A 17,788-nucleotide genomic window follows, 5' to 3' on the forward strand; every position below is an offset into this window, starting at 1 on the left:
TCTGTCCTAAATTATGGAGCCAAGGGGAAGAAGGTAGGAGCCTCCAGAGCCAAACTTTAGACACAGACTCTTTTGCCCTTTCCTGTGGTGTATTCTCTCGGCCCCAAATTTCCTAGCACTACTCACCCCTGCTCCCACTTCCCAGTTGAAAGTGACCGGGGGATGTGAATTAAAATGCGCGCTCGTGTGTGTGTGTTTGTGTATGTGTGTGTGTGTGTCGCCCTGGCCTTTTCCAGGTGAGGCTACTACGCTCGCTAGTCTCCAGTTTCAACTCTGCGATTGAAAAGGTATCCTTCTTTCCCGATTTTGAGAGACTTCCCAGGACAGAGGAAGGAAAAGGACGGACGGTCGGTTCCCAGAGTTTTTTCACGTCTAGCCATCGGGGCCTATCTCTTAAGCATACTGCCAGGCGAGTTTCCATTTCTTTCAGAACGTGGGGTTGGCAGATCACCCGGCGGCGAGGAGGCAGTCTCCCCCCGTCTGACACTGGGCCCTGACCTAAGCCGCTTCGCCCTTGGCCTGGGTCAGGAAGTTGCGGCCCCCAGGTAGTGTCGGCTTCTAAAACCTTGGGAAGGAGGGAAGGAGGTTCCATTGCTCTGACACTGTAGGGGGCTTACAAAACACTTTCACTCTAGTCTTCCCCTCACTCACCTCCAACAACCTAGTTAGGGAAGCAAGACTTCTTAGGAACTAGACGCTCAGAGAGCGATGGTTTTGCCCACAGTCACCTGTCAAAAACCGTGGTGGCTAGGTCTCCCACCAAGGGCTTCCTATAATAAGTAAATCGGGGGTCTTTCCCTCTGGAGCCCACCAAGGACTCGCACCTGCAATCTTTCTAAACCCAAGAATTGGTCCGCTGCCTCAGTGGTCTGGGGATGACACCTGGAAGCAAGAAGAGGCCCTGGCTGAGCACGCACCGCTGTCTCCAAACGCCGGATTCCATCTCCCCATCTCCCCTGTAAGCCTGAGATCCAGGGGTGTACTGAGCCTCTTAGACTTTAATTCAAAAAGCCGGGGAAATTCCTCCGGACTGGAAGGGACACTTCTCAGCTCTGGAAGGCGGTAGAGGCCCGACTGGCCCCTTCCCCCATTTTCCCCCAGCTCCTGCCTACTCCATTCTGGAGGATTCCCCCCAGCCCCGAGGCAGTCCAGTAGGTTTCCTTTTGAAGTTGAATTTTATCTTTTAAACAGTCAATAAAATGCGGAGCGCCAGTCCAACCTTCCATTCTGCATATTCATTCTTACCCTTACCTCGGGGTGGAGGGGAGTGGAGGGTGGGGACTGCCTGAGACTCTTAGTGAAAGCCTTCTACCTCCATGCCCCGGGGACATGAACTGGGAGATCTCTGTAGGAGCCGGTTAGGCGGCTGCCCCGGCTCTCTCAGCTGGGGTGGGGGGAGGAGGAGTGGGGGGGAGAGAAATGTGCTGGCCCAGGTCCATAGCTCTTACACCTCGGTGTAGCTGAAACGGCCTACAATGGGGGGGAGGGAGGCAGGCTGTCTACCCCTTGCACTCTCCTCTGTCCCCACTAGGGGTGGGGTGGATAATCGAGTAGAGACTTCTCTTCGGCCCCAGAATCCATAGGGTCTGGGTGGGGATGGGGCCTGGTCCCCACCTTCTACTTGTCCCTTTTTCCTGCTGGTAAACCTTTGCAAAATGGGCCATTTGAGCAGACGGAGAACCAGGGGCCAAACGGCTGTTTTGTTTTCACAGCCACTGTTCTATTGCTCCTTAGAACTGGATATAGGGAGAGGCTGAAGAATATATTCTTTGCCCATGTCTCAAGCTGCCTTTATCTGACAAATGCAATTCAACCAGAATTTCTTAAATGCCTAGTGTGTGTGTGTGTGTGTGTGTGTGTGTGTGTGTGTGTGTGTGTGTGTGTGTGTGTGTGTGTGTGAGAGAGAGAGAGAGAGAGAGAGAGAGAGAGAGAGAGAGAGAGAGAGAGAGAGAGAGAGAGAGAGACTGTCCACCCGGGACTTTGTATTCCATTGGTACAGGATGAGTGAGAGAGAAAGCCTCTAGGCTCCTGGGTCCTAATCCAGAGATGAGCCCAAAGTCTAGCAGAATAGGCCTATAATATACATATGAAGTAACTGAATAAAAAATCGAAGGGAAGGATAGATGGGTGGATGGATGGATGGACGTGTTGAGGAGGAGACCCTTTTGGTGGAATCTGCAAACCTCAATTTTAAGAATTGTAATCTCTGTTGTCAGGAGGGGAGAAGGGGAAGCAAGGATGAAAGATACTGATTTTCTTTCTATTCCATATTTTCGGGATTTCTTCCCTTCCTGCAGTGAAACTAATCTCCAATTCTCCCCAGACCAGTGGTCAGATCTGAGAGCTTCTGCCGGTAGGCTGGCGCTGTCTGTCACTGTCTCTCTGTCTGTCTCTGTCTCCCTTATCGCTTGTATATCTTATTTGTATATAGTAACGTTAATGAGTAACCATCGTGGCGCTGGCGGCCGGGGGTAAACAGCTAGCAATCTCTCTGGATTAGCCTGCCGATTACTCACCTGGCGCCTCTCTCAAATCTATAGGGTAGGTTTATGGCCCTGGCGGCCGGGTGCCCGCTAAAGGCCCCTTTCCCCAGGCTTGGAGTGCCACCTATCTGTCCGTCCAGCGAACACTTCGAGTCAGAGCCTTGGTCACCTTTGCAGCTCTGCTTCCCTCAGCTCTGGAACTTTGCCACCCCCATCCCCCCAATCTTTTCCGCTTCCCGTTCTTCTCCTCCCCTCAATTTCCACATTCCTTTCCATAGGCCTCCTGGGACTCGATGGCCTGAATGTGCTCAAAAGTAAAGGAATGAAGGCTTCTGGCATCTGGGGACAATCAAGTCTAGTTCAGGGATGTCTGTTTCTTCTCTTTTCCCTCAGGGCCTAGATGAATCTGTTGGTGTGCATGTGTGTGGTTGTAGAGTTCCTGACACCCTATTTGGAAAAAAAAAAAAATTCAGGATCCTGGCAGTTCCTGCTGAAAGCATCACTCAATTCCCAGTAGGATGAATTCTCCACCTTCCATATTTTCACCCCAGTCCGTAGCCAGGAGGCTGGCTCCAGATGCTCTAGGCTTTACCTGGATCAACTTCCACACATAATCATTTTTTGGACTCTTCTCACCCCATCCCTCCATTCCCCATCTCCACCACCCATAGTGGGAACACTTCAGTCTTTTTTTTTTCTGTGGTTCAGTAGTTACTTCTCTCTCCTGGCCTGAAGTGAACAGGCCTTAAACACTATGGGATGGAAAAAAATTAAGCCCACTCTCACTCTCTTCTTTGCCTTGTCATATTGTCCCAGCCAGACTAACACTGAAACCACTAAACAGAATTTCTTTAAGACCTGGAAAATCAAGATTCTGCCTCCAGTGCCTAATAAAAACAGCCCTGCATCTCTTAGCCACTTGGGTTTGAAGGGCCAGTACCATGATTCAAGCTTTACTGGGTAGAAAAGGGCAGAGCCATCAGGCATCAAGCCACCCTGTAAGTTTCCTAATTTTTGGAAGTGTCTTGGGATCCCTTCAGTGCAGGCCTTTTAACAGGGATGAACTTTGGAAGACTCGGAGGATTCAGGGATCACAATGGAAACCTTTGCTCTTTCTCTCCTCTCCAAGACCAAGTGAGAAGGAAAGGTTTGGATATCTGGGGTCACTATACAGGGGTGAAAATAAATGGCCTACCTAGTCAGAGACAAAAGCTCTCTGTGCTGCTTCTCAATTTCCACCAGTGTGACCTTGGAAAAATCACTTTCTCTCTCTGGATCTTAGTTTTCTCCTTTGTAAAATAAGGTCCTTACACTATGGTGTTTTCCATTTCTAAGTCTTAAATCCTAAACCTCTGAGTTACAGACCATATGAAGACTGAGCATAGGTGCCCATTCCTTGTTTAGCCTTGTGTCTGATGTTTAGAGTTTTCCCAAGTAATTTTTGCAGAAAATTCCCCTTGGGGAAAGTATGGTAGAAAATTCAGTGCCATCCTCAGTGAAATTTTCAAGAAGGAAAACCATAATAGTTTACAGAGCAGGAAATAATGTTCATATCTGGGGTAAGGGTAGAGAAAAAGAAATGCTCCCTGTTACAATGACAAATCATTCTTCGACTATTCCATGTTAGAACTTCCGGTATTTCAACATGCCTGTGGACTAGGTGTCCATCAGATACAACAAGAATTAGGTGTCAGTGGGACATCCTTTATTTCCCACAAGTCTTTCTGTGGTACTTCATTGTTGTGTGGAGGTGATTTGAGGTATTTTGAAGGCCATGTCTTGGACAGGGAGTAGATGAATGCCTAACTTCCAAAGACCTGTATGTGTATTCTTCATATCGTCAGTCAATAGGGAGTGTGGATGACAATGAAGAGAAAGACAAGGAAAAGGGAGAAGGATAATGGAAGAAAAAGAGAAAGGGAAGACAAGAAAGCGAAGAGAGAAGATAAAAGAAGATGCAATTGACCATATTGGCTAGAGAACCAATCAAATAACGTGATGTGAGGAATATAAATTGAGGGGTTTTTTCCCCAAATTTTGGGACTTTGCAATATTTTGCCTTTATGATCGAGTCAGCTTTCCTTTAAAGCATCCTTCTTTCTTCCAGGAGATCCTGTGGTCTCACTACTTCTCCACCACCTGCCAGCTTTGGGTGCTAGCCTGCAAAGACAATATTTGGATGTGGAATGGTTTTGCTGTTACCATTCACTTGTTCAGTTTTCTGTTTATCATTAGATTTATCTTTCTATTTATTCAGCAATTCATTCATTGGTTCATTTGTTTATTTATTTTTGTGCCAGGGTGGCTCCCAAAAAAGGTTCAAAGTGTAGACTGGGAGAGGGTTAGCAACTTTTTTAATGTTTTGTATCTGGAATCCGAGTTGGGAAATCACACCCATATCTTGAACCTGGCCTAGTCGTGTTCTGAAGTCCTCTGAACGACAAAGAAAGGGGACAAGGTGGGGACTGCGGCCCTTGAATTCTTCCAAGAGGTCAGAAGTGAGGAGAACACACGAGATTTTAGGCTTACTCCTCATCCTGTGCGGCTGAGAAACTGAACAGAGAAATTTGCGATGCTAGCAGCTTTTGTCCTTCTGTTGGAAAACAGTCCGACCATCTCCTTAGTCCTTTGGTCCCCAATCCGGGTCTCTCCAACGGCAAGGAATCTGTCAGTCTCATCATCTCTCACTCACTACCCCTCACCCACTCTAGAGCTAGCCAACCAGGCAGCTAGAATTGGTCCAGGAGAACCAAAGAACCCCCACTCCTCCTCCCGCACCGCCCCTCTCCCTTCCTTCAGCCCACCTTTCTTCTTCATAGCTCGTGAATCTCTCCTCCGGCAATGCCAAGGTGCTGTGCTCATGGGGCTGGATTAGGATGGTTGGCATCCCGATTTAGTCACCAGGTCAGGTGCCCGGGGCATTAGAATCCTCCAATTCGAGAGAACGACTAAATCCCGGAGCAGAATGTAGTCCCAGGGGGAATATTGTTTTGGGGAGGTTTCCCGAACTTTTCCAGCACTTCTGGTGAGAGAGAGCACTCCTTCATGAAGAACTAGCCTCATTTGTCTGGCATCAGACTCCTGAATCTGCACCCGGAGGCCGGATGTGCTAAGCCTGGCCAGGACGGCCAGGTATGGATGGACTTGGGCGGAGAGGAGAATTAGAGTTCTATTGTAACCTAGCTCCCTAGGAAGAAGTCTCCCCCTCCTATACTCCCCACACCCCCAATTTATCAGTGAACCTTGGGGGCTCAGAGTAGACTTTCCTGAAGTCCGAAGCAGACTTCCTAAAGACCAGGGCCCTGTTATTTCCAGTAGTCATGTTGGGCCTTGGGTTAGGGAGGGACGTGGGATGTTTGACATAGATTAGCATATTTTACCCTCAGCATAAAGTACGGGGGAAGGTTTGTTTGTTTTTTTAAAGACCACATTTATTTAAATTATTTAAGGTTTCCAATACATTTAGCATAAATTAACTCGTTTGGGTCCTCAGAATGACTCAACGGAAAGAGACGATATCTTCAGATATGAGGAAAATGAAGTTCAGAATGGCTTAGAGACTAGCGCAGGATTGCGCAGGTGTCAGGATTTGAACTCGCGGCCTCCTGACTCTAGGAACTGAATTATCTCCCTATGCCACTTTTTATCTCTGCAGCTAGCATTATACTCGTTTTACAGATGAGGAAACGGAGGATCAGAGACGAAGTGGCCTTCTCACAGTCATCCAGCTAGGAAATGTTAGAAGTGGGATCACCACTCAGGTGTTTGGTGACCCCCAACTGCAGTGCGGTCCTTCCCAACTCACCGCGCCGGTAGGGTTGGAGGATTCAGAGGAGAAAGGAACCTTAGAAAACTTGAAGAGAAAGTAGAGAATCGAGTCTAGTTACTTCCCTTCAGGGCTTGGGAAGAGAGCTGAGTCAGAAATTCTGGAACTAAGGTGAAGCTTGCGAGTGGCCAAAAGGGACACCTTCAATGCGCTTTTTTTTTTTTTTTTTTAAGAATCGTACTTGGAATTTTAGTCCTGACTTTCACAGGTCGAAAGGGTGTGTGTGTGTGTGTGTGTGTGTGTGTGTGTGTGTGTGTGTGTGTGTGTGTGTGTGTGTGTGTGTGTGTGTGTGTGTGTGTGTGTGTGTGTGTGACATCTCTTGGCGGATGTTAACGTAAGAGGGGGAAAACTTTTCCAAGCTTTGCAGGCCTGGTCCGCCCTCGTCACCCTTCTCCCATTTTCCCTATAGTCCCTTCGCAGCCCCCGGGCGCCCTCTCCCCCTCCTCGAAACTCACACGTTCTATTTCATCTTTGGAAATATGACCTTTCCAGACCACTTCAATTTCCCCCTAATGACACCCGGGGATCTGGTTTCTTGTTGTGGAATGACTGGTTTTTAACGTGCCACGCACGCTTCCCGCCCCCACCCCTCGCACCTCCGTGGGGTGGGGAATGGGGGCCGCAAAGGTCACCCTAGCCCTCAATGCCTGGCACTAAGCCACGCTACCAAAGCTCTATAAACTCTATAACGCGACTTCCTTAATCCTGCCAACCAGCTTCCCCACTTATTTGATAGGTTTTGTTTGTTTGTTTGTTTTGTTTTTAACGAAAACTCCAGAGCAAAGCCTCCTGTGGACGACCCCATCACTCATGGCAGGTTTCTGAAAATTTTCTTGCTTGCTACTTCTCATCCCAACCGGAGACCAGTATGTGAGCAGAATTGTCTTTTAAATGGGGTAGAAGAGGGTTGGTGGGATGGGGTGTGGAAGGGGGACGGGACAGAAGGCTTGGGGACGTTTTCTCTGATCGCTTCTCCTGGATGCCAGGCTGGCATGGCACTTACTCTGCCCACCCAAACTAGCCGCACCGCCTCTTTTCCCCTTAAGTGCAGGTTCACATCGCCGTCCAGAGAAAAAAGGGAGAATGCCAGAGGAGGATTTCACCTTTTGTCGCCTTTCGATCAGGAGAACCTGAAAACCCGGTTCCAAAGGAGTGAAGACAATGGAGTTCAATGGTAAAAGAAAAAAGTGGCCCTTGTGCCCCGACCTCCACCATTCACCACCAATGAGATCCAATTCAATTCGATTTAATTCAACAAATATTTGAGGTGCGGAAGAGTAAAATGAGAGATGGGGAACTGCCTTCACACAATGAATTATGAAATTAATGTGTGTGCGAGAGAGAGGGGACAGAGAGAGAGAGACAGAGACAGAGACAGAGAGAGACAGACAGGCACAGATACAGACATAGAGACATCGGGGGAAATAGAGATATAGACAGATAGAAAGAAAAACAGACAGGCACAAATAAAGAAGCAGAGATACCTAGAGAAAGATACCAAGTCGTGATACAATCTAGTGATGGAGAAAGAAAATTAGTTAATGAGTAGGGGAATGAATGCTCCAAGAATGATCAGAAACAAATGAGAAGCCTAGGTTGCAGAAGGAAGTGACTTATAAAAGTCTGCCACTAACTCGGTGTGATTTGGACAAGTCACTGTGAGCTTCGGGGCACTTAAATCGCTCATCCCCCTTATGTCGGTTTCGGTGTCTTCATCCGTGGAATGGAGCTAAGAGATCTGCTTCTCTCCAGCTTAGGTGCCTTGTGGCTGGTACCTGGACGCAGTTGCGATGGGGGAGAATCAAATCGTTTTCAACGTTTTCGGGGTTACTTTTTCTTCCTCTCTTTGCTTGAAAGACACAGACACACACAGGCACAGACACACACACACACACACATACAACTTCATCCATCACTACTCCCATCCAGAGAGCTGACGTCTTCCCAGAAACGATTCTGACAGCCCGGAACTCGATTCTGAGGATTCAGCTGGAGAGGAACCCTGGAGTCCCAGGGCCAAGGCTCTAGGAAGGTAGCCATCTAGGTGCACGAATAGCAATGAAAAGAAACCCTTGAATGAGACCAGGGGCAAAGTTGCCTGTGGCAACCTACTCTCCCCTCCTTTGTGCAGTGAAAGGAGAGGGGGAGGGAGGGAAGACTCCTCTCTCCTGAGTGGAGTATAAGAAGGCTGTTGGCTTGGGTTCAAGAACCACCTCTGGGGCTGGGTGACCTTAAGCAGGCTGTTTCTCTCCCCTGGTCCTAGTTTCGCATCTGTAGGCCCTTCATAAGCTATTAATTATAATTATCAGTGAGCCATCGTAAGCAGGGAGGTCACTGTCCTGGATTTTCCTCCCCCCCCCCCCCAATTGCTACTAATAAAGGAAATTGTCAAAAATATGGTCTGTGACACTCAGGGGTTCCCTATATCCAGAAGAATGTTGGGATCTGGAAAGGTGGGGAAAACAGGAAAGGTTTCTCATGGACTTCAACTTTTCCAGGATTGGGGAGAGATGAATGGGAGACCTCAGAGATCAAGGATCCTTTCTAATACTTTTGAGGCTGCTGGGGAGCAGGCCACTGAGAACAGTCCAGGGGTCCAGGTCTGAGGAACAAATAACATAACAGCTGTTACTTTTCAAACCAAAATACCCCTCCCAGGCCACCATTCCCAGTATGCCTTACCTCCTTAATAGAAAAAGCACTTCACTTGTGTATTTGAATCTCCAGCTTTCAGCACAGAGATAGATTATTAATAAATACCTCCTTTGATTTAAAGTGCTTTAACATTTACAAAATGCCTTTTATGAACTCATTTGGGATAATGGGCCATTATATACATTTTAGAGAAAAGAAAACTGAGGCTAAGTTTTCTGGACAGTAGAAACCAGGTCTTCCTGCTCTGGGGTCCAGAGCTCTAGCAACCCTTGTGATAGGAAGTAGATGCAGGGCTGGAGCTTCAAAGTTCATCCCATGGGCTTATGAGGGAGCGAAAATGGGAAAACAGTAAAGAAGTTCAGGGGTTCAAGGAGGCCAAGAAAGATTGAGGCCCAGAGAATATCTGTTTTTCTTTAATTTTTTAAAAATATAAACACAATCCCTCACCTTCCTACCCAGCTCTCAATTCTCTGCCTCTGATGTTTTCCTCTCTCGATCTCTGTCTCATCCCTCTGCCAATAATCTTTTTCAACTTTTCTTTCCTCTCTTACTTCCCTCAGTTTCTGTTTTTTGTCTCTGAAAAATACCACCCACCCTTAATATTTTAATTGGAATCAGAATGTTACCAGAAAGATAGCTATTTCGGAATACACTGTCCCTCTCGCCCACGCCCTCCCCCCCTCCCCAAAAATCCCTTTACATCTTCCCCCAAACACATACTCTGCATGTTTAGTCTCTGGGAGTCATATTATATATCCAAAGAGAAGTTAACCAAAAGGAAACACCTAGGAAGCCCCCTCTTCACCTTATGGGGTGCCCTGGGGGGAGTTTAGCCATTTATAGCCCTCCCTTCTCTCCTCTTATATACCAACTCCTGCATCTACCTCCACCTCCAGGGATTTCTTCGGGAGCTGGGGGCAGGAATTTGGAACCACGAGTCGGTTCCCAGAGACCTACAAGCCCTTCCCCCCTCCCCCCGCTGCTTTCTTGGCAGCCCCTCCCATCCTTCTCCAGGCCTCCCCAACCCCCACCAACCTCGGGCTTGCTCCAAACCTTTCCCCAAGGCTCAGGCTCCGCCTTCCCCTCCCATCCCGTCCCCGCAGGTAATTTGCAAAGGTGGCAGCCAGAGCCAGGTTGGGCCTCTCGGCTGGAGCTTTCGCCTTGGGCTTCAGGGGAGAGGATTTAAGTGTTTCTTCTTTTTTTTATCGACTAAGGGAAATCACAGGAGCTCAGAAAAACCCTCCCCCTGTTTCTGCTCCTGGACCTCATGGAGTAACTGCTTTTATTTGAAAATCCGTGCAGTGTTCTCGGAACACCTTTGGCCTGGGAGTGGGGGTGGGGGTGGGGTGGGGGCAACAGACAGAGAAAAGCCAAACCAGAATCCCGAGCGCTTCGTAAAGGGAAGTCACGCTGCAGCCTCCGACCCGCGCCCTAGGCCAGGCAGAGCTGCTCACCTGGCCGGTCCTAAGACAATCCTGCGGAGCCCGGAGCTCGGGGACTGCTCGGCTCTACACCGTTCTTTTGGCGCCACCTGCTGCTGCGAAAGGGGAAGGACAGTAGTCTGGATTCTCGCTCTGAGTCATTCATTAGGTTGGGGGTTTAAAGAGATCTCAGGGTTCCTAAGTGAATGTCGGATATGGAGAGGCCAGAGAACAGGGGATGGCAGAGCTGGGAGGGGCCTTAGAACAGACAATGGCAGAGCTGAGTAGGGCACTAAAGATATGAGGTCGTCAAATCTAGGATATTCAAAAACAGAAAGTTAGAACTTGAAGGGTCCTTAGAAATCATCCATTCCAGCCCATTCATTTTAGAGAGGAGAAAACCCCAGGCCAGAGAACAGATGACTCCTACTCTCCGCGCACACACACACACACACACACACTTTCTGGAAACCAATCCTCTTGAGAATTATGCAGCAGGGTCTCTCCATTTTTGTGAAGGGGGAAAAATCAGAAGCCAAATCTACCTATAATCTCTCTCTCTCTCTCTCTCTCTCTCTCTCTCTCTCTCTCTCTCTCTCTCTCTCTCTCTCTCTCTCTCTGTCTCTGTCTCTCTCTCTCTCTCTCTCGTATGTTTTTTACTCAAGCGAAAACTGAGGCAGTTTAGGGGCCAGCTGGCTCTCTTCTGAATCTTATGGATGGAGGGTTAGGTGGTAATGGGTTTATATTTTTTCCTTGATAAAGCTAAACAGATGCATTCATTCCTCCCTCTAACTTGCATATTGATGCCAACAAGCAGACAGAGCACATCCCCAAATGATACCAGGCTTCCTAAAATCTCAAGTGCTCTCTGTGCCCTGTCTCCTCACCCAGAAAACACTGCAGGATGCTTCTATAAGCCCATTTCTTTCTGGGGGTGGAGGGACCCCTGGTGCAACCACGAAGATCTGCTATGGGTATGTGTGAATGAATAAGAAAACATTCACTAAGTACCTACTCTGTGCCAGGCACATTGAGGGCACAAAAAACCAAGCAAGGCTGTCTTTATTGGAAAAATAAAAGCTGATATTCTGAGGAGGGGAGATAAGGTTTAAAAGGGAGCTAGAGATGTATGGCAGTAGGGAAGGGCAGGAGGATAACAGTCAAATGACTTGTAGGTAGCTGGCAAGTATGGGGAAGAGGGGGAGGGTTAGGTCTAGATAAGGCAAAATCATACCACCAGGGCTGGGCTCCAAATTCAGTGGGAGGAAATAAAGGCCAGGAGATTAAGATAATTGAATGTGATCGGTGGAATCCGAAAGACCTGGTTTAGAATGCTGCCCGAGACCCTCCCTTAAACTGTTATCTCACCTCTTTCAGCCTCAGTTTCCTCATCTGTACAATGGGAATAATTAGAGCACCTCTCTCCCAGGTTGCGAAGATCCACATGAGATAATACATGTTAAGGACTTCGCAAAGCTAAATTGCTAAATCAATTCAGGCTATCATTATTATTATTCAAGTGAATGACTTGGAGATGTGTATATGTGGAAAGCAGGGGAGGAGGGGGGGACTCCTGAAAATTGTAATTTCATAATTTCCCACCTGTTTGAACCAAAAGTCCATCATAGTCTATGGAGGACCAGGAAGAAGGTAGATTTGAAAGTGGATGACCTCATCTTCCCTTCTAAATGCCAGGGGTTATTTGTAGCCCTTTGGGCATAGCTCCCCCCAGTGCTGCTAGCCACTGATCACTGCTCCTCAGGGTAGAGATCTAGGTTTTGTAGATTCATCTCCTTTGATCAGACTCTGCCTGCATATAAACACAAGGCTTTGACTTTGCTGTCCTAAAGGTGGATTTTGTTCTGAGCTTGGCCATCTCCTCATTCCCCCTATGGTCCCCGAGCCACCTGATCCCCCCTCCTCCCCCCAGCCCCATCTAGGAGAGTTTTAAGGATTTTATTCAAGCCTCTATCACCTGTGTGACCTTGAGCAACTCACTTAATGTCAGATTCCTCTGTAAAATGAGGGAGTGGAAAAATAAGACAAAATAAAAGAAATTGTGTTTGATCATTTCTAAGCTCCTTACAGCACAAAATCCTACCGCCCATTTTGCAAAAGGGAAAGCTGTGGTCTGAGCTACAATTTATTCTGGGTTTGAAGTGAAGGGAGAGTCCTCCCAGGGCTGGCTCAAAAACCAACTCTGTTTCAGCCCGTTCCCTTTATTATTAACAAGTCAGTGAATAAACATACATTAAGCACCTACTATTGTGCCAATGGCTGGAGTCCCAGTGAGTGAGGAACCCGACGCGGAGAAAAAGGATCTCAAGAGTTTTCAGGTGCTCTTAGTAAGCAGATGGGATTTGGAACTTTTGGGCTTATGCCAAGTGTGGGGTTTCAATTTAGGGTCAGTCAGTAAAGATGACCAATTGTAGGAAAAAAAAAAAGTTTTAATCTCTAGATTCACAACAGTGGGGGAAAGGAAACATTCACAGCTATGAAGTGAAAGCAGAATAATCCAGCTGGGTCGGAGTGGGAGGGTACCTGACCTGGCCTTTGAAGGAAACTAGGAATTCTGCAAGGCAGAAGTGAGGAAGGAAGTGCATTCCAGGCAGGAGGCACAGCCTGAGCAAAGGTAAGGAGCAGGGACATAAAAGGTCCTGTTCAGGTAGCATTAAATAGGCCTATTGGCTGGAATATGGAATGTGAGAAGGGGCGTGATGAGTGATCCATCTAAGAAGAAAATCTGGATCCAGATTGTAAAGGATTTTAAATACCAAAGAGAGGAATAATACTAGAAACTAGTGGGAGCCATAGAAGCTTATGGGGGGAGGGGAGTGACAGATTAACTGATAAAAAAGAATTCATTATTTAAAGATAAGTTCAGGGCAGCCAGCTAGGTGGTACATTGGAAAAAAGCAAGCACCAGCCCCAAAGTCAGGAGGCCCTGAGTTCAAATCTCACCTCAGACACTTGACACTCACTAGTTGTGTCACCTTGGGCAAGTCATTTAACCCCATTTGCCTCATCCTGGGTCATCTCCACTCATCCTGATGAATATCTGGTCACTGGATTCAGATGGCTCTGGAGGAGAAAGTGAGGCTGGTGACCTGCACAGCGGTCCATCACTCAAAACAAAGTCAAGGGCAAGTCATGTCATCATTTCTCTGATGGCATGGTCTTTTTTGACAATGAAGGATGAACACACACACACACACACACACACACACACATCAACAAGCTGAGGTGTTCTATAATAGGAATGATTTCTGAGGGTCACTCACAGAGGGCAAGTGATTGGCCTGGGGCCCATTCAGTGAGTTTTATGGCATAATGGCTTAATTTGGAGTTTAGTGTCTCCCTTTTCCTTACAATAAGGCTAGATGACCCCCAGACCCTTCTCTTTCCCTGGCCTTAATGAATCATTAGTTCACATTTCCATAGTCCAGCTAACTTTGAATGCTGAGGCAATTATCCAGACTGCTCAGTGGGGAAAGTGAGACTTGGATTAAAATTATTTTTAATTGTCTGAATTATTAAGAGAATTACCTTCCTTCCCACCTTTTCTTTGCTAATGGAGAGTTAGCCTCCTGTCTAGACAGACTTGGCAGGCAGCATGTGGGTTTGAAATGTCCCAGAAATGAATAGGAGAGAAAAAGCCCACCTGCTGATGGTGATGGCCAATGGCAACCGGGCCTAGACTGGAGGAGGGTTTGGGAACATGTACAAAAAGAAAATATAAATTCAATTCAGCAGGCACTGGAGAGTCAGGCTGAGCTGAGCTGAATGTTGGCTTTGGAGAGAATGTGTGTGTGTGTGTGTGTGTGTGTGTGTGTGTGTGTGTGTGTGTGTGTACTTGTGAGTATACTGGTATGTGTTCATGTGCATATGAGTGTACATGTGTGTATTCGTGTATGTGAGTGTACTACTGTGCACACACTTGTGTGAATGTACTCGTGTGTGTGTTGTGTGCATGAGCTATGTGTGTGGATTCTGTTTTGTCAACTGATTTTGAGACTATATTGTAAATATCCACAGTAGTTTCCCTCTCCCCCCAAGCCTTCATTTTAGACTTTGCTCAAATGGTAATTAATTTTCTTCCCAGTTCTGACATGTTCCATTCTAATTGCACCCCCTTCCCAACACTCAAATTCTCAGTTCAAAGGTCTCTTCCGTCTTTGACATTCCCTGTTTTAAAGTCCTTACTAAATTTTACATTTTCTGTTATAAGGTCTCTTTCATCTTTTCCATTTTCTATTCTAAGCCTCCCTCCCCTTCAGCTCTAACATTCTTTGTTCTAAGATCCTTCTCAACTCTGCCATTCTCTGTACTAAGGTCTTTCTTTTCTTAGATTCCATGTTCTAAGGTCCCTCTGATCTCTGATTCCATATTCTAAGGTTCCTCTCAGCTCTGACATTCCATATTCCAAGGTCTTTCTCTTCTTTAATTCCATGTTCTAAGGTCTCTCTCATGCCTGCCATTCCATGTTCTAAGGTCCCTCTCAGCTATGACATTCTAGGTTCTAAGGTTCCTCCCAAATATCTGCTCAGTTCTGACCCTCTATAGTTATACAGTGAAGAATAAGACAGATCCCACCCTGATGAAATTCATACTCTAGCAGAGGACATACAACATGTACTATAGCTACACTGCTGGGTAGGACATCCTAAGGTCCATAATAGAGGGAAAAGCTTTTCTGGTACATCCTTCTTTCTCTAAGAGGACCAGTCTCCACTTGCAAGTGAATTGAATTAAGAGAGGCAGAATCATGCCAAGTCATCAGTTTCACTCTCTCTTGAGACATAGGAGTCAAGTGTCAAGACGCAGGTCAAGATGACTGCCAATGGCACCTGGCAAAGGTTCTGGAAGTTCAGTGGTGCAAAAATGAACCCTACACACATATATGGTAGAGTCATCCACAGGCCTCCTGGCCAGGTGATGTCCCACCTACGACATCATGAGCTTGTCCATGACCAAGCAGGAAAAGATACATCAGAGAGGCAGACAATAGGAAATATGGTCATTACAGTTTTATATGTAGTGGTGGTCTAGTTCAAAAGAAACATGCATGGAGGAAATGTAAATGGGGGCCTCTGATGATGACCCCTTCCCAAGTGCATGGTTTTCTTTCTTTCTGCCCAGTCCATCAGAGTCAACCATTGTTCACAGCTGAGGAAATAGGTGTCAGAGCTATTCATCTCAGGTCATGCACCAAGTTCATGGCCTTACCCAGATAAGAATGTTGAGCATTGGTAAAAACACAGGCAAAACACATGCAGAACACTTACCAGCCACAATGGGTACCATGGGAAACAATGCCTGACTTGGAAACTGAATACCTGACCTTGAACCTGGCTCAATTGTTTATATCCAGCTGTGACCTTGACCATGTGGTGTCTTCACTTCCTGGCCCCTATTTCCGTCCTTGTAAAATGAGACTTGTTGGCCTTGGGCTTCATGGTCTTTAAGGGCCCTTCTCAGCTTTAAATCTATGATCCTATGTAAGAGGGAGTAAGAGCATTCTTCAGTTCAGAAAGACTGAAAATTAACTGTTTGTCTCACTTTCTGGTGCCACGGAAATAAGGCTGAATTCTGGGACAGAGGGCTTGGGTTTAAATCCCAACTCTTTCAATGACTGGGCAAGTGATTTTCCACCTTGAAGTCTCAGTTTCTTTATTTGTAAAATGAGGAGTTGGTCTCTGAGATCCAATAGAGGTTGCTCACACTTGCTTGAGAGAGTTGATGACATTTTTTCCTTTTTTTAGGTATTTTAGGTTAAAAATTGACAAATACTACAAAAACTATAAATTGTTCTGTTGATTTCTCAATTTCTCTGCAAGGTGACTCAGTGGATAGAGTTCTAGGCCTGGGGTCAGGAAGACCTGAGTTCAAATGTGAACTCAGATACTAGCTAGCTGTGTGTCCCTGGGCAAATCACTTAACCTCTGTTGGCCTTAATCCACTGGAGAAGGAAATGGCAAACCACTCCAGTATCTTTGCCAAGAAAACCCCATATAGGGCCACGAAGAGTCAGACATGACTGAACAACAGCAGATTTTAAAAAGCGATAGAGAAAAATGTTAGTGCAGATTAAACTCAACAGTGTGTCCTGCAAACATTTTTTGAGACCCAGCTGTTAAACATTTACCAGCACACTACAGGTTGGACTAGATGACCAGCTTCTAAGATCTCTTTCAGCTCCCTGTGTTTTTCCTTACGCTGCTTCACTGAATATTAGTACAGAATTGGAGATGGGGAAGTTGAGTAGGGGGTTAATTTCCTTTGACTTACTTTTAAATACCAGGTTCAGGTTCAGGTTCATTTTATTATAAGAGAAGTGAATTGGCCAAGGGCTGGTGTAACCTGAGCACCAGAGGAAGGGCTTATAATTCTCTTGTGAATATCATGTCCATTTGCCCCAGGAAAAGAAACCGAACGGAGACTGGCCCCATACCTGTTAGTGGAGTTGAGCCTTCCAGGTGTCCAGGGAGGCTCAGAATTTGAAGCTCCGGGCAAGCCAACACCATTGACATGCTAAGAGGGTTTCAGAGGTCTTGCCAGCTGCCTAGTAAATAAATGAAGACATGAATGAATAAACATTTAAAATTTTTTTTCAAGTAAATTTATTTTCAATTATTAAGCATTTAATTTGTCTCCTCCACACTCACTGAAAAGAAAAAGAAAAGACAGAACATTTATAACAAATATACATAACCAAACCAAACCTCATTTTGCATATTCACTCTACCTTTTTGCTGTGAAGAGATGGGTGGGGGCCATCTCCAGTCATTTCGATCCATATCTTGCCCCTGGACCCAGATGACTCCTGAGATGAAAGTGACACTGGCGACTTTGCACAGCCCTCCCTCACTTAAATCAAAGTCAGCTACAAGTCGTGTCATCATCTCCCTGACGTCTTCTTCTAGAACAAAGGACAGAGAAAACAAGAGATAGGTACAAAGCTTTATTGTTTTCCCTGAGTGAATATTTATAAAATACTTAGTATGTGCCAGGCACTAGGCTAAGCCCAGTATGGGCAAGCTCGGTGACAATGAGCAGGTAATGGGCAGGGGTTGGAGTCAGGAAGACCCGAGCTCCAATACAACTGCAGACACATACTAGTCATGTGACCCTGACCAAATCACTGAACACTTTCTGTGTCTCAATTTCCTCAACTGTAAAAGGGGGATAATAATAGTACCTACCTTAGGGTGGTTATGGAGATCAAATGAGTTAACCTATGTAAATAGCTCAAGCTCTTTACAAAATTTTAAAACACATGCTTATTTATCATAGAATCCCATTCTGTTCTATTGGATTTGACAAATATTTATTAAAAGTCTACTACATTCAAGTCCCTAGTTGAGGTGCTGAGGATACAAAGATGAAAAATGTTCATAGTCTCT

General features: G+C 46.3%; 2 long non-coding RNA genes across 3 annotated transcripts; one reads left to right on the forward strand and one right to left on the reverse strand.

Moving 5' to 3' along the window:
* The first annotated feature begins 1,463 nt into the window (after positions 1–1,463).
* Positions 1,464–8,171, forward strand: LOC140499224 (uncharacterized). The gene is made up of 4 exons (XR_011965312.1): positions 1,464–5,615; positions 7,088–7,179; positions 7,356–7,483; positions 8,062–8,171. It is a non-coding gene; the product is annotated as an uncharacterized lncRNA (long non-coding RNA).
* Positions 8,172–9,661: 1,490 nt separating this feature from the next.
* LOC140499225 (uncharacterized) lies at positions 9,662–17,343 on the reverse strand. 2 transcript variants are annotated; one of them, XR_011965313.1, is made up of 4 exons: positions 17,131–17,343; positions 16,837–16,947; positions 13,347–15,879; positions 9,662–10,501 (listed from the first exon to the last, which is right to left on the reverse strand). It is a non-coding gene; the product is annotated as an uncharacterized lncRNA (long non-coding RNA). The 2 variants fall into 2 exon arrangements; XR_011965314.1 differs by having other exon boundaries at positions 13,367–15,879; positions 17,131–17,342.
* Positions 17,344–17,788: the final 445 nt, after the last annotated feature.

The sequence above is a fragment of the Notamacropus eugenii genome, chromosome 4 (genome assembly GCF_028372415.1).
Source record: "Notamacropus eugenii isolate mMacEug1 chromosome 4, mMacEug1.pri_v2, whole genome shotgun sequence".
In the NCBI taxonomy this organism is placed as follows: domain Eukaryota; kingdom Metazoa; phylum Chordata; class Mammalia; order Diprotodontia; family Macropodidae; genus Notamacropus; species Notamacropus eugenii.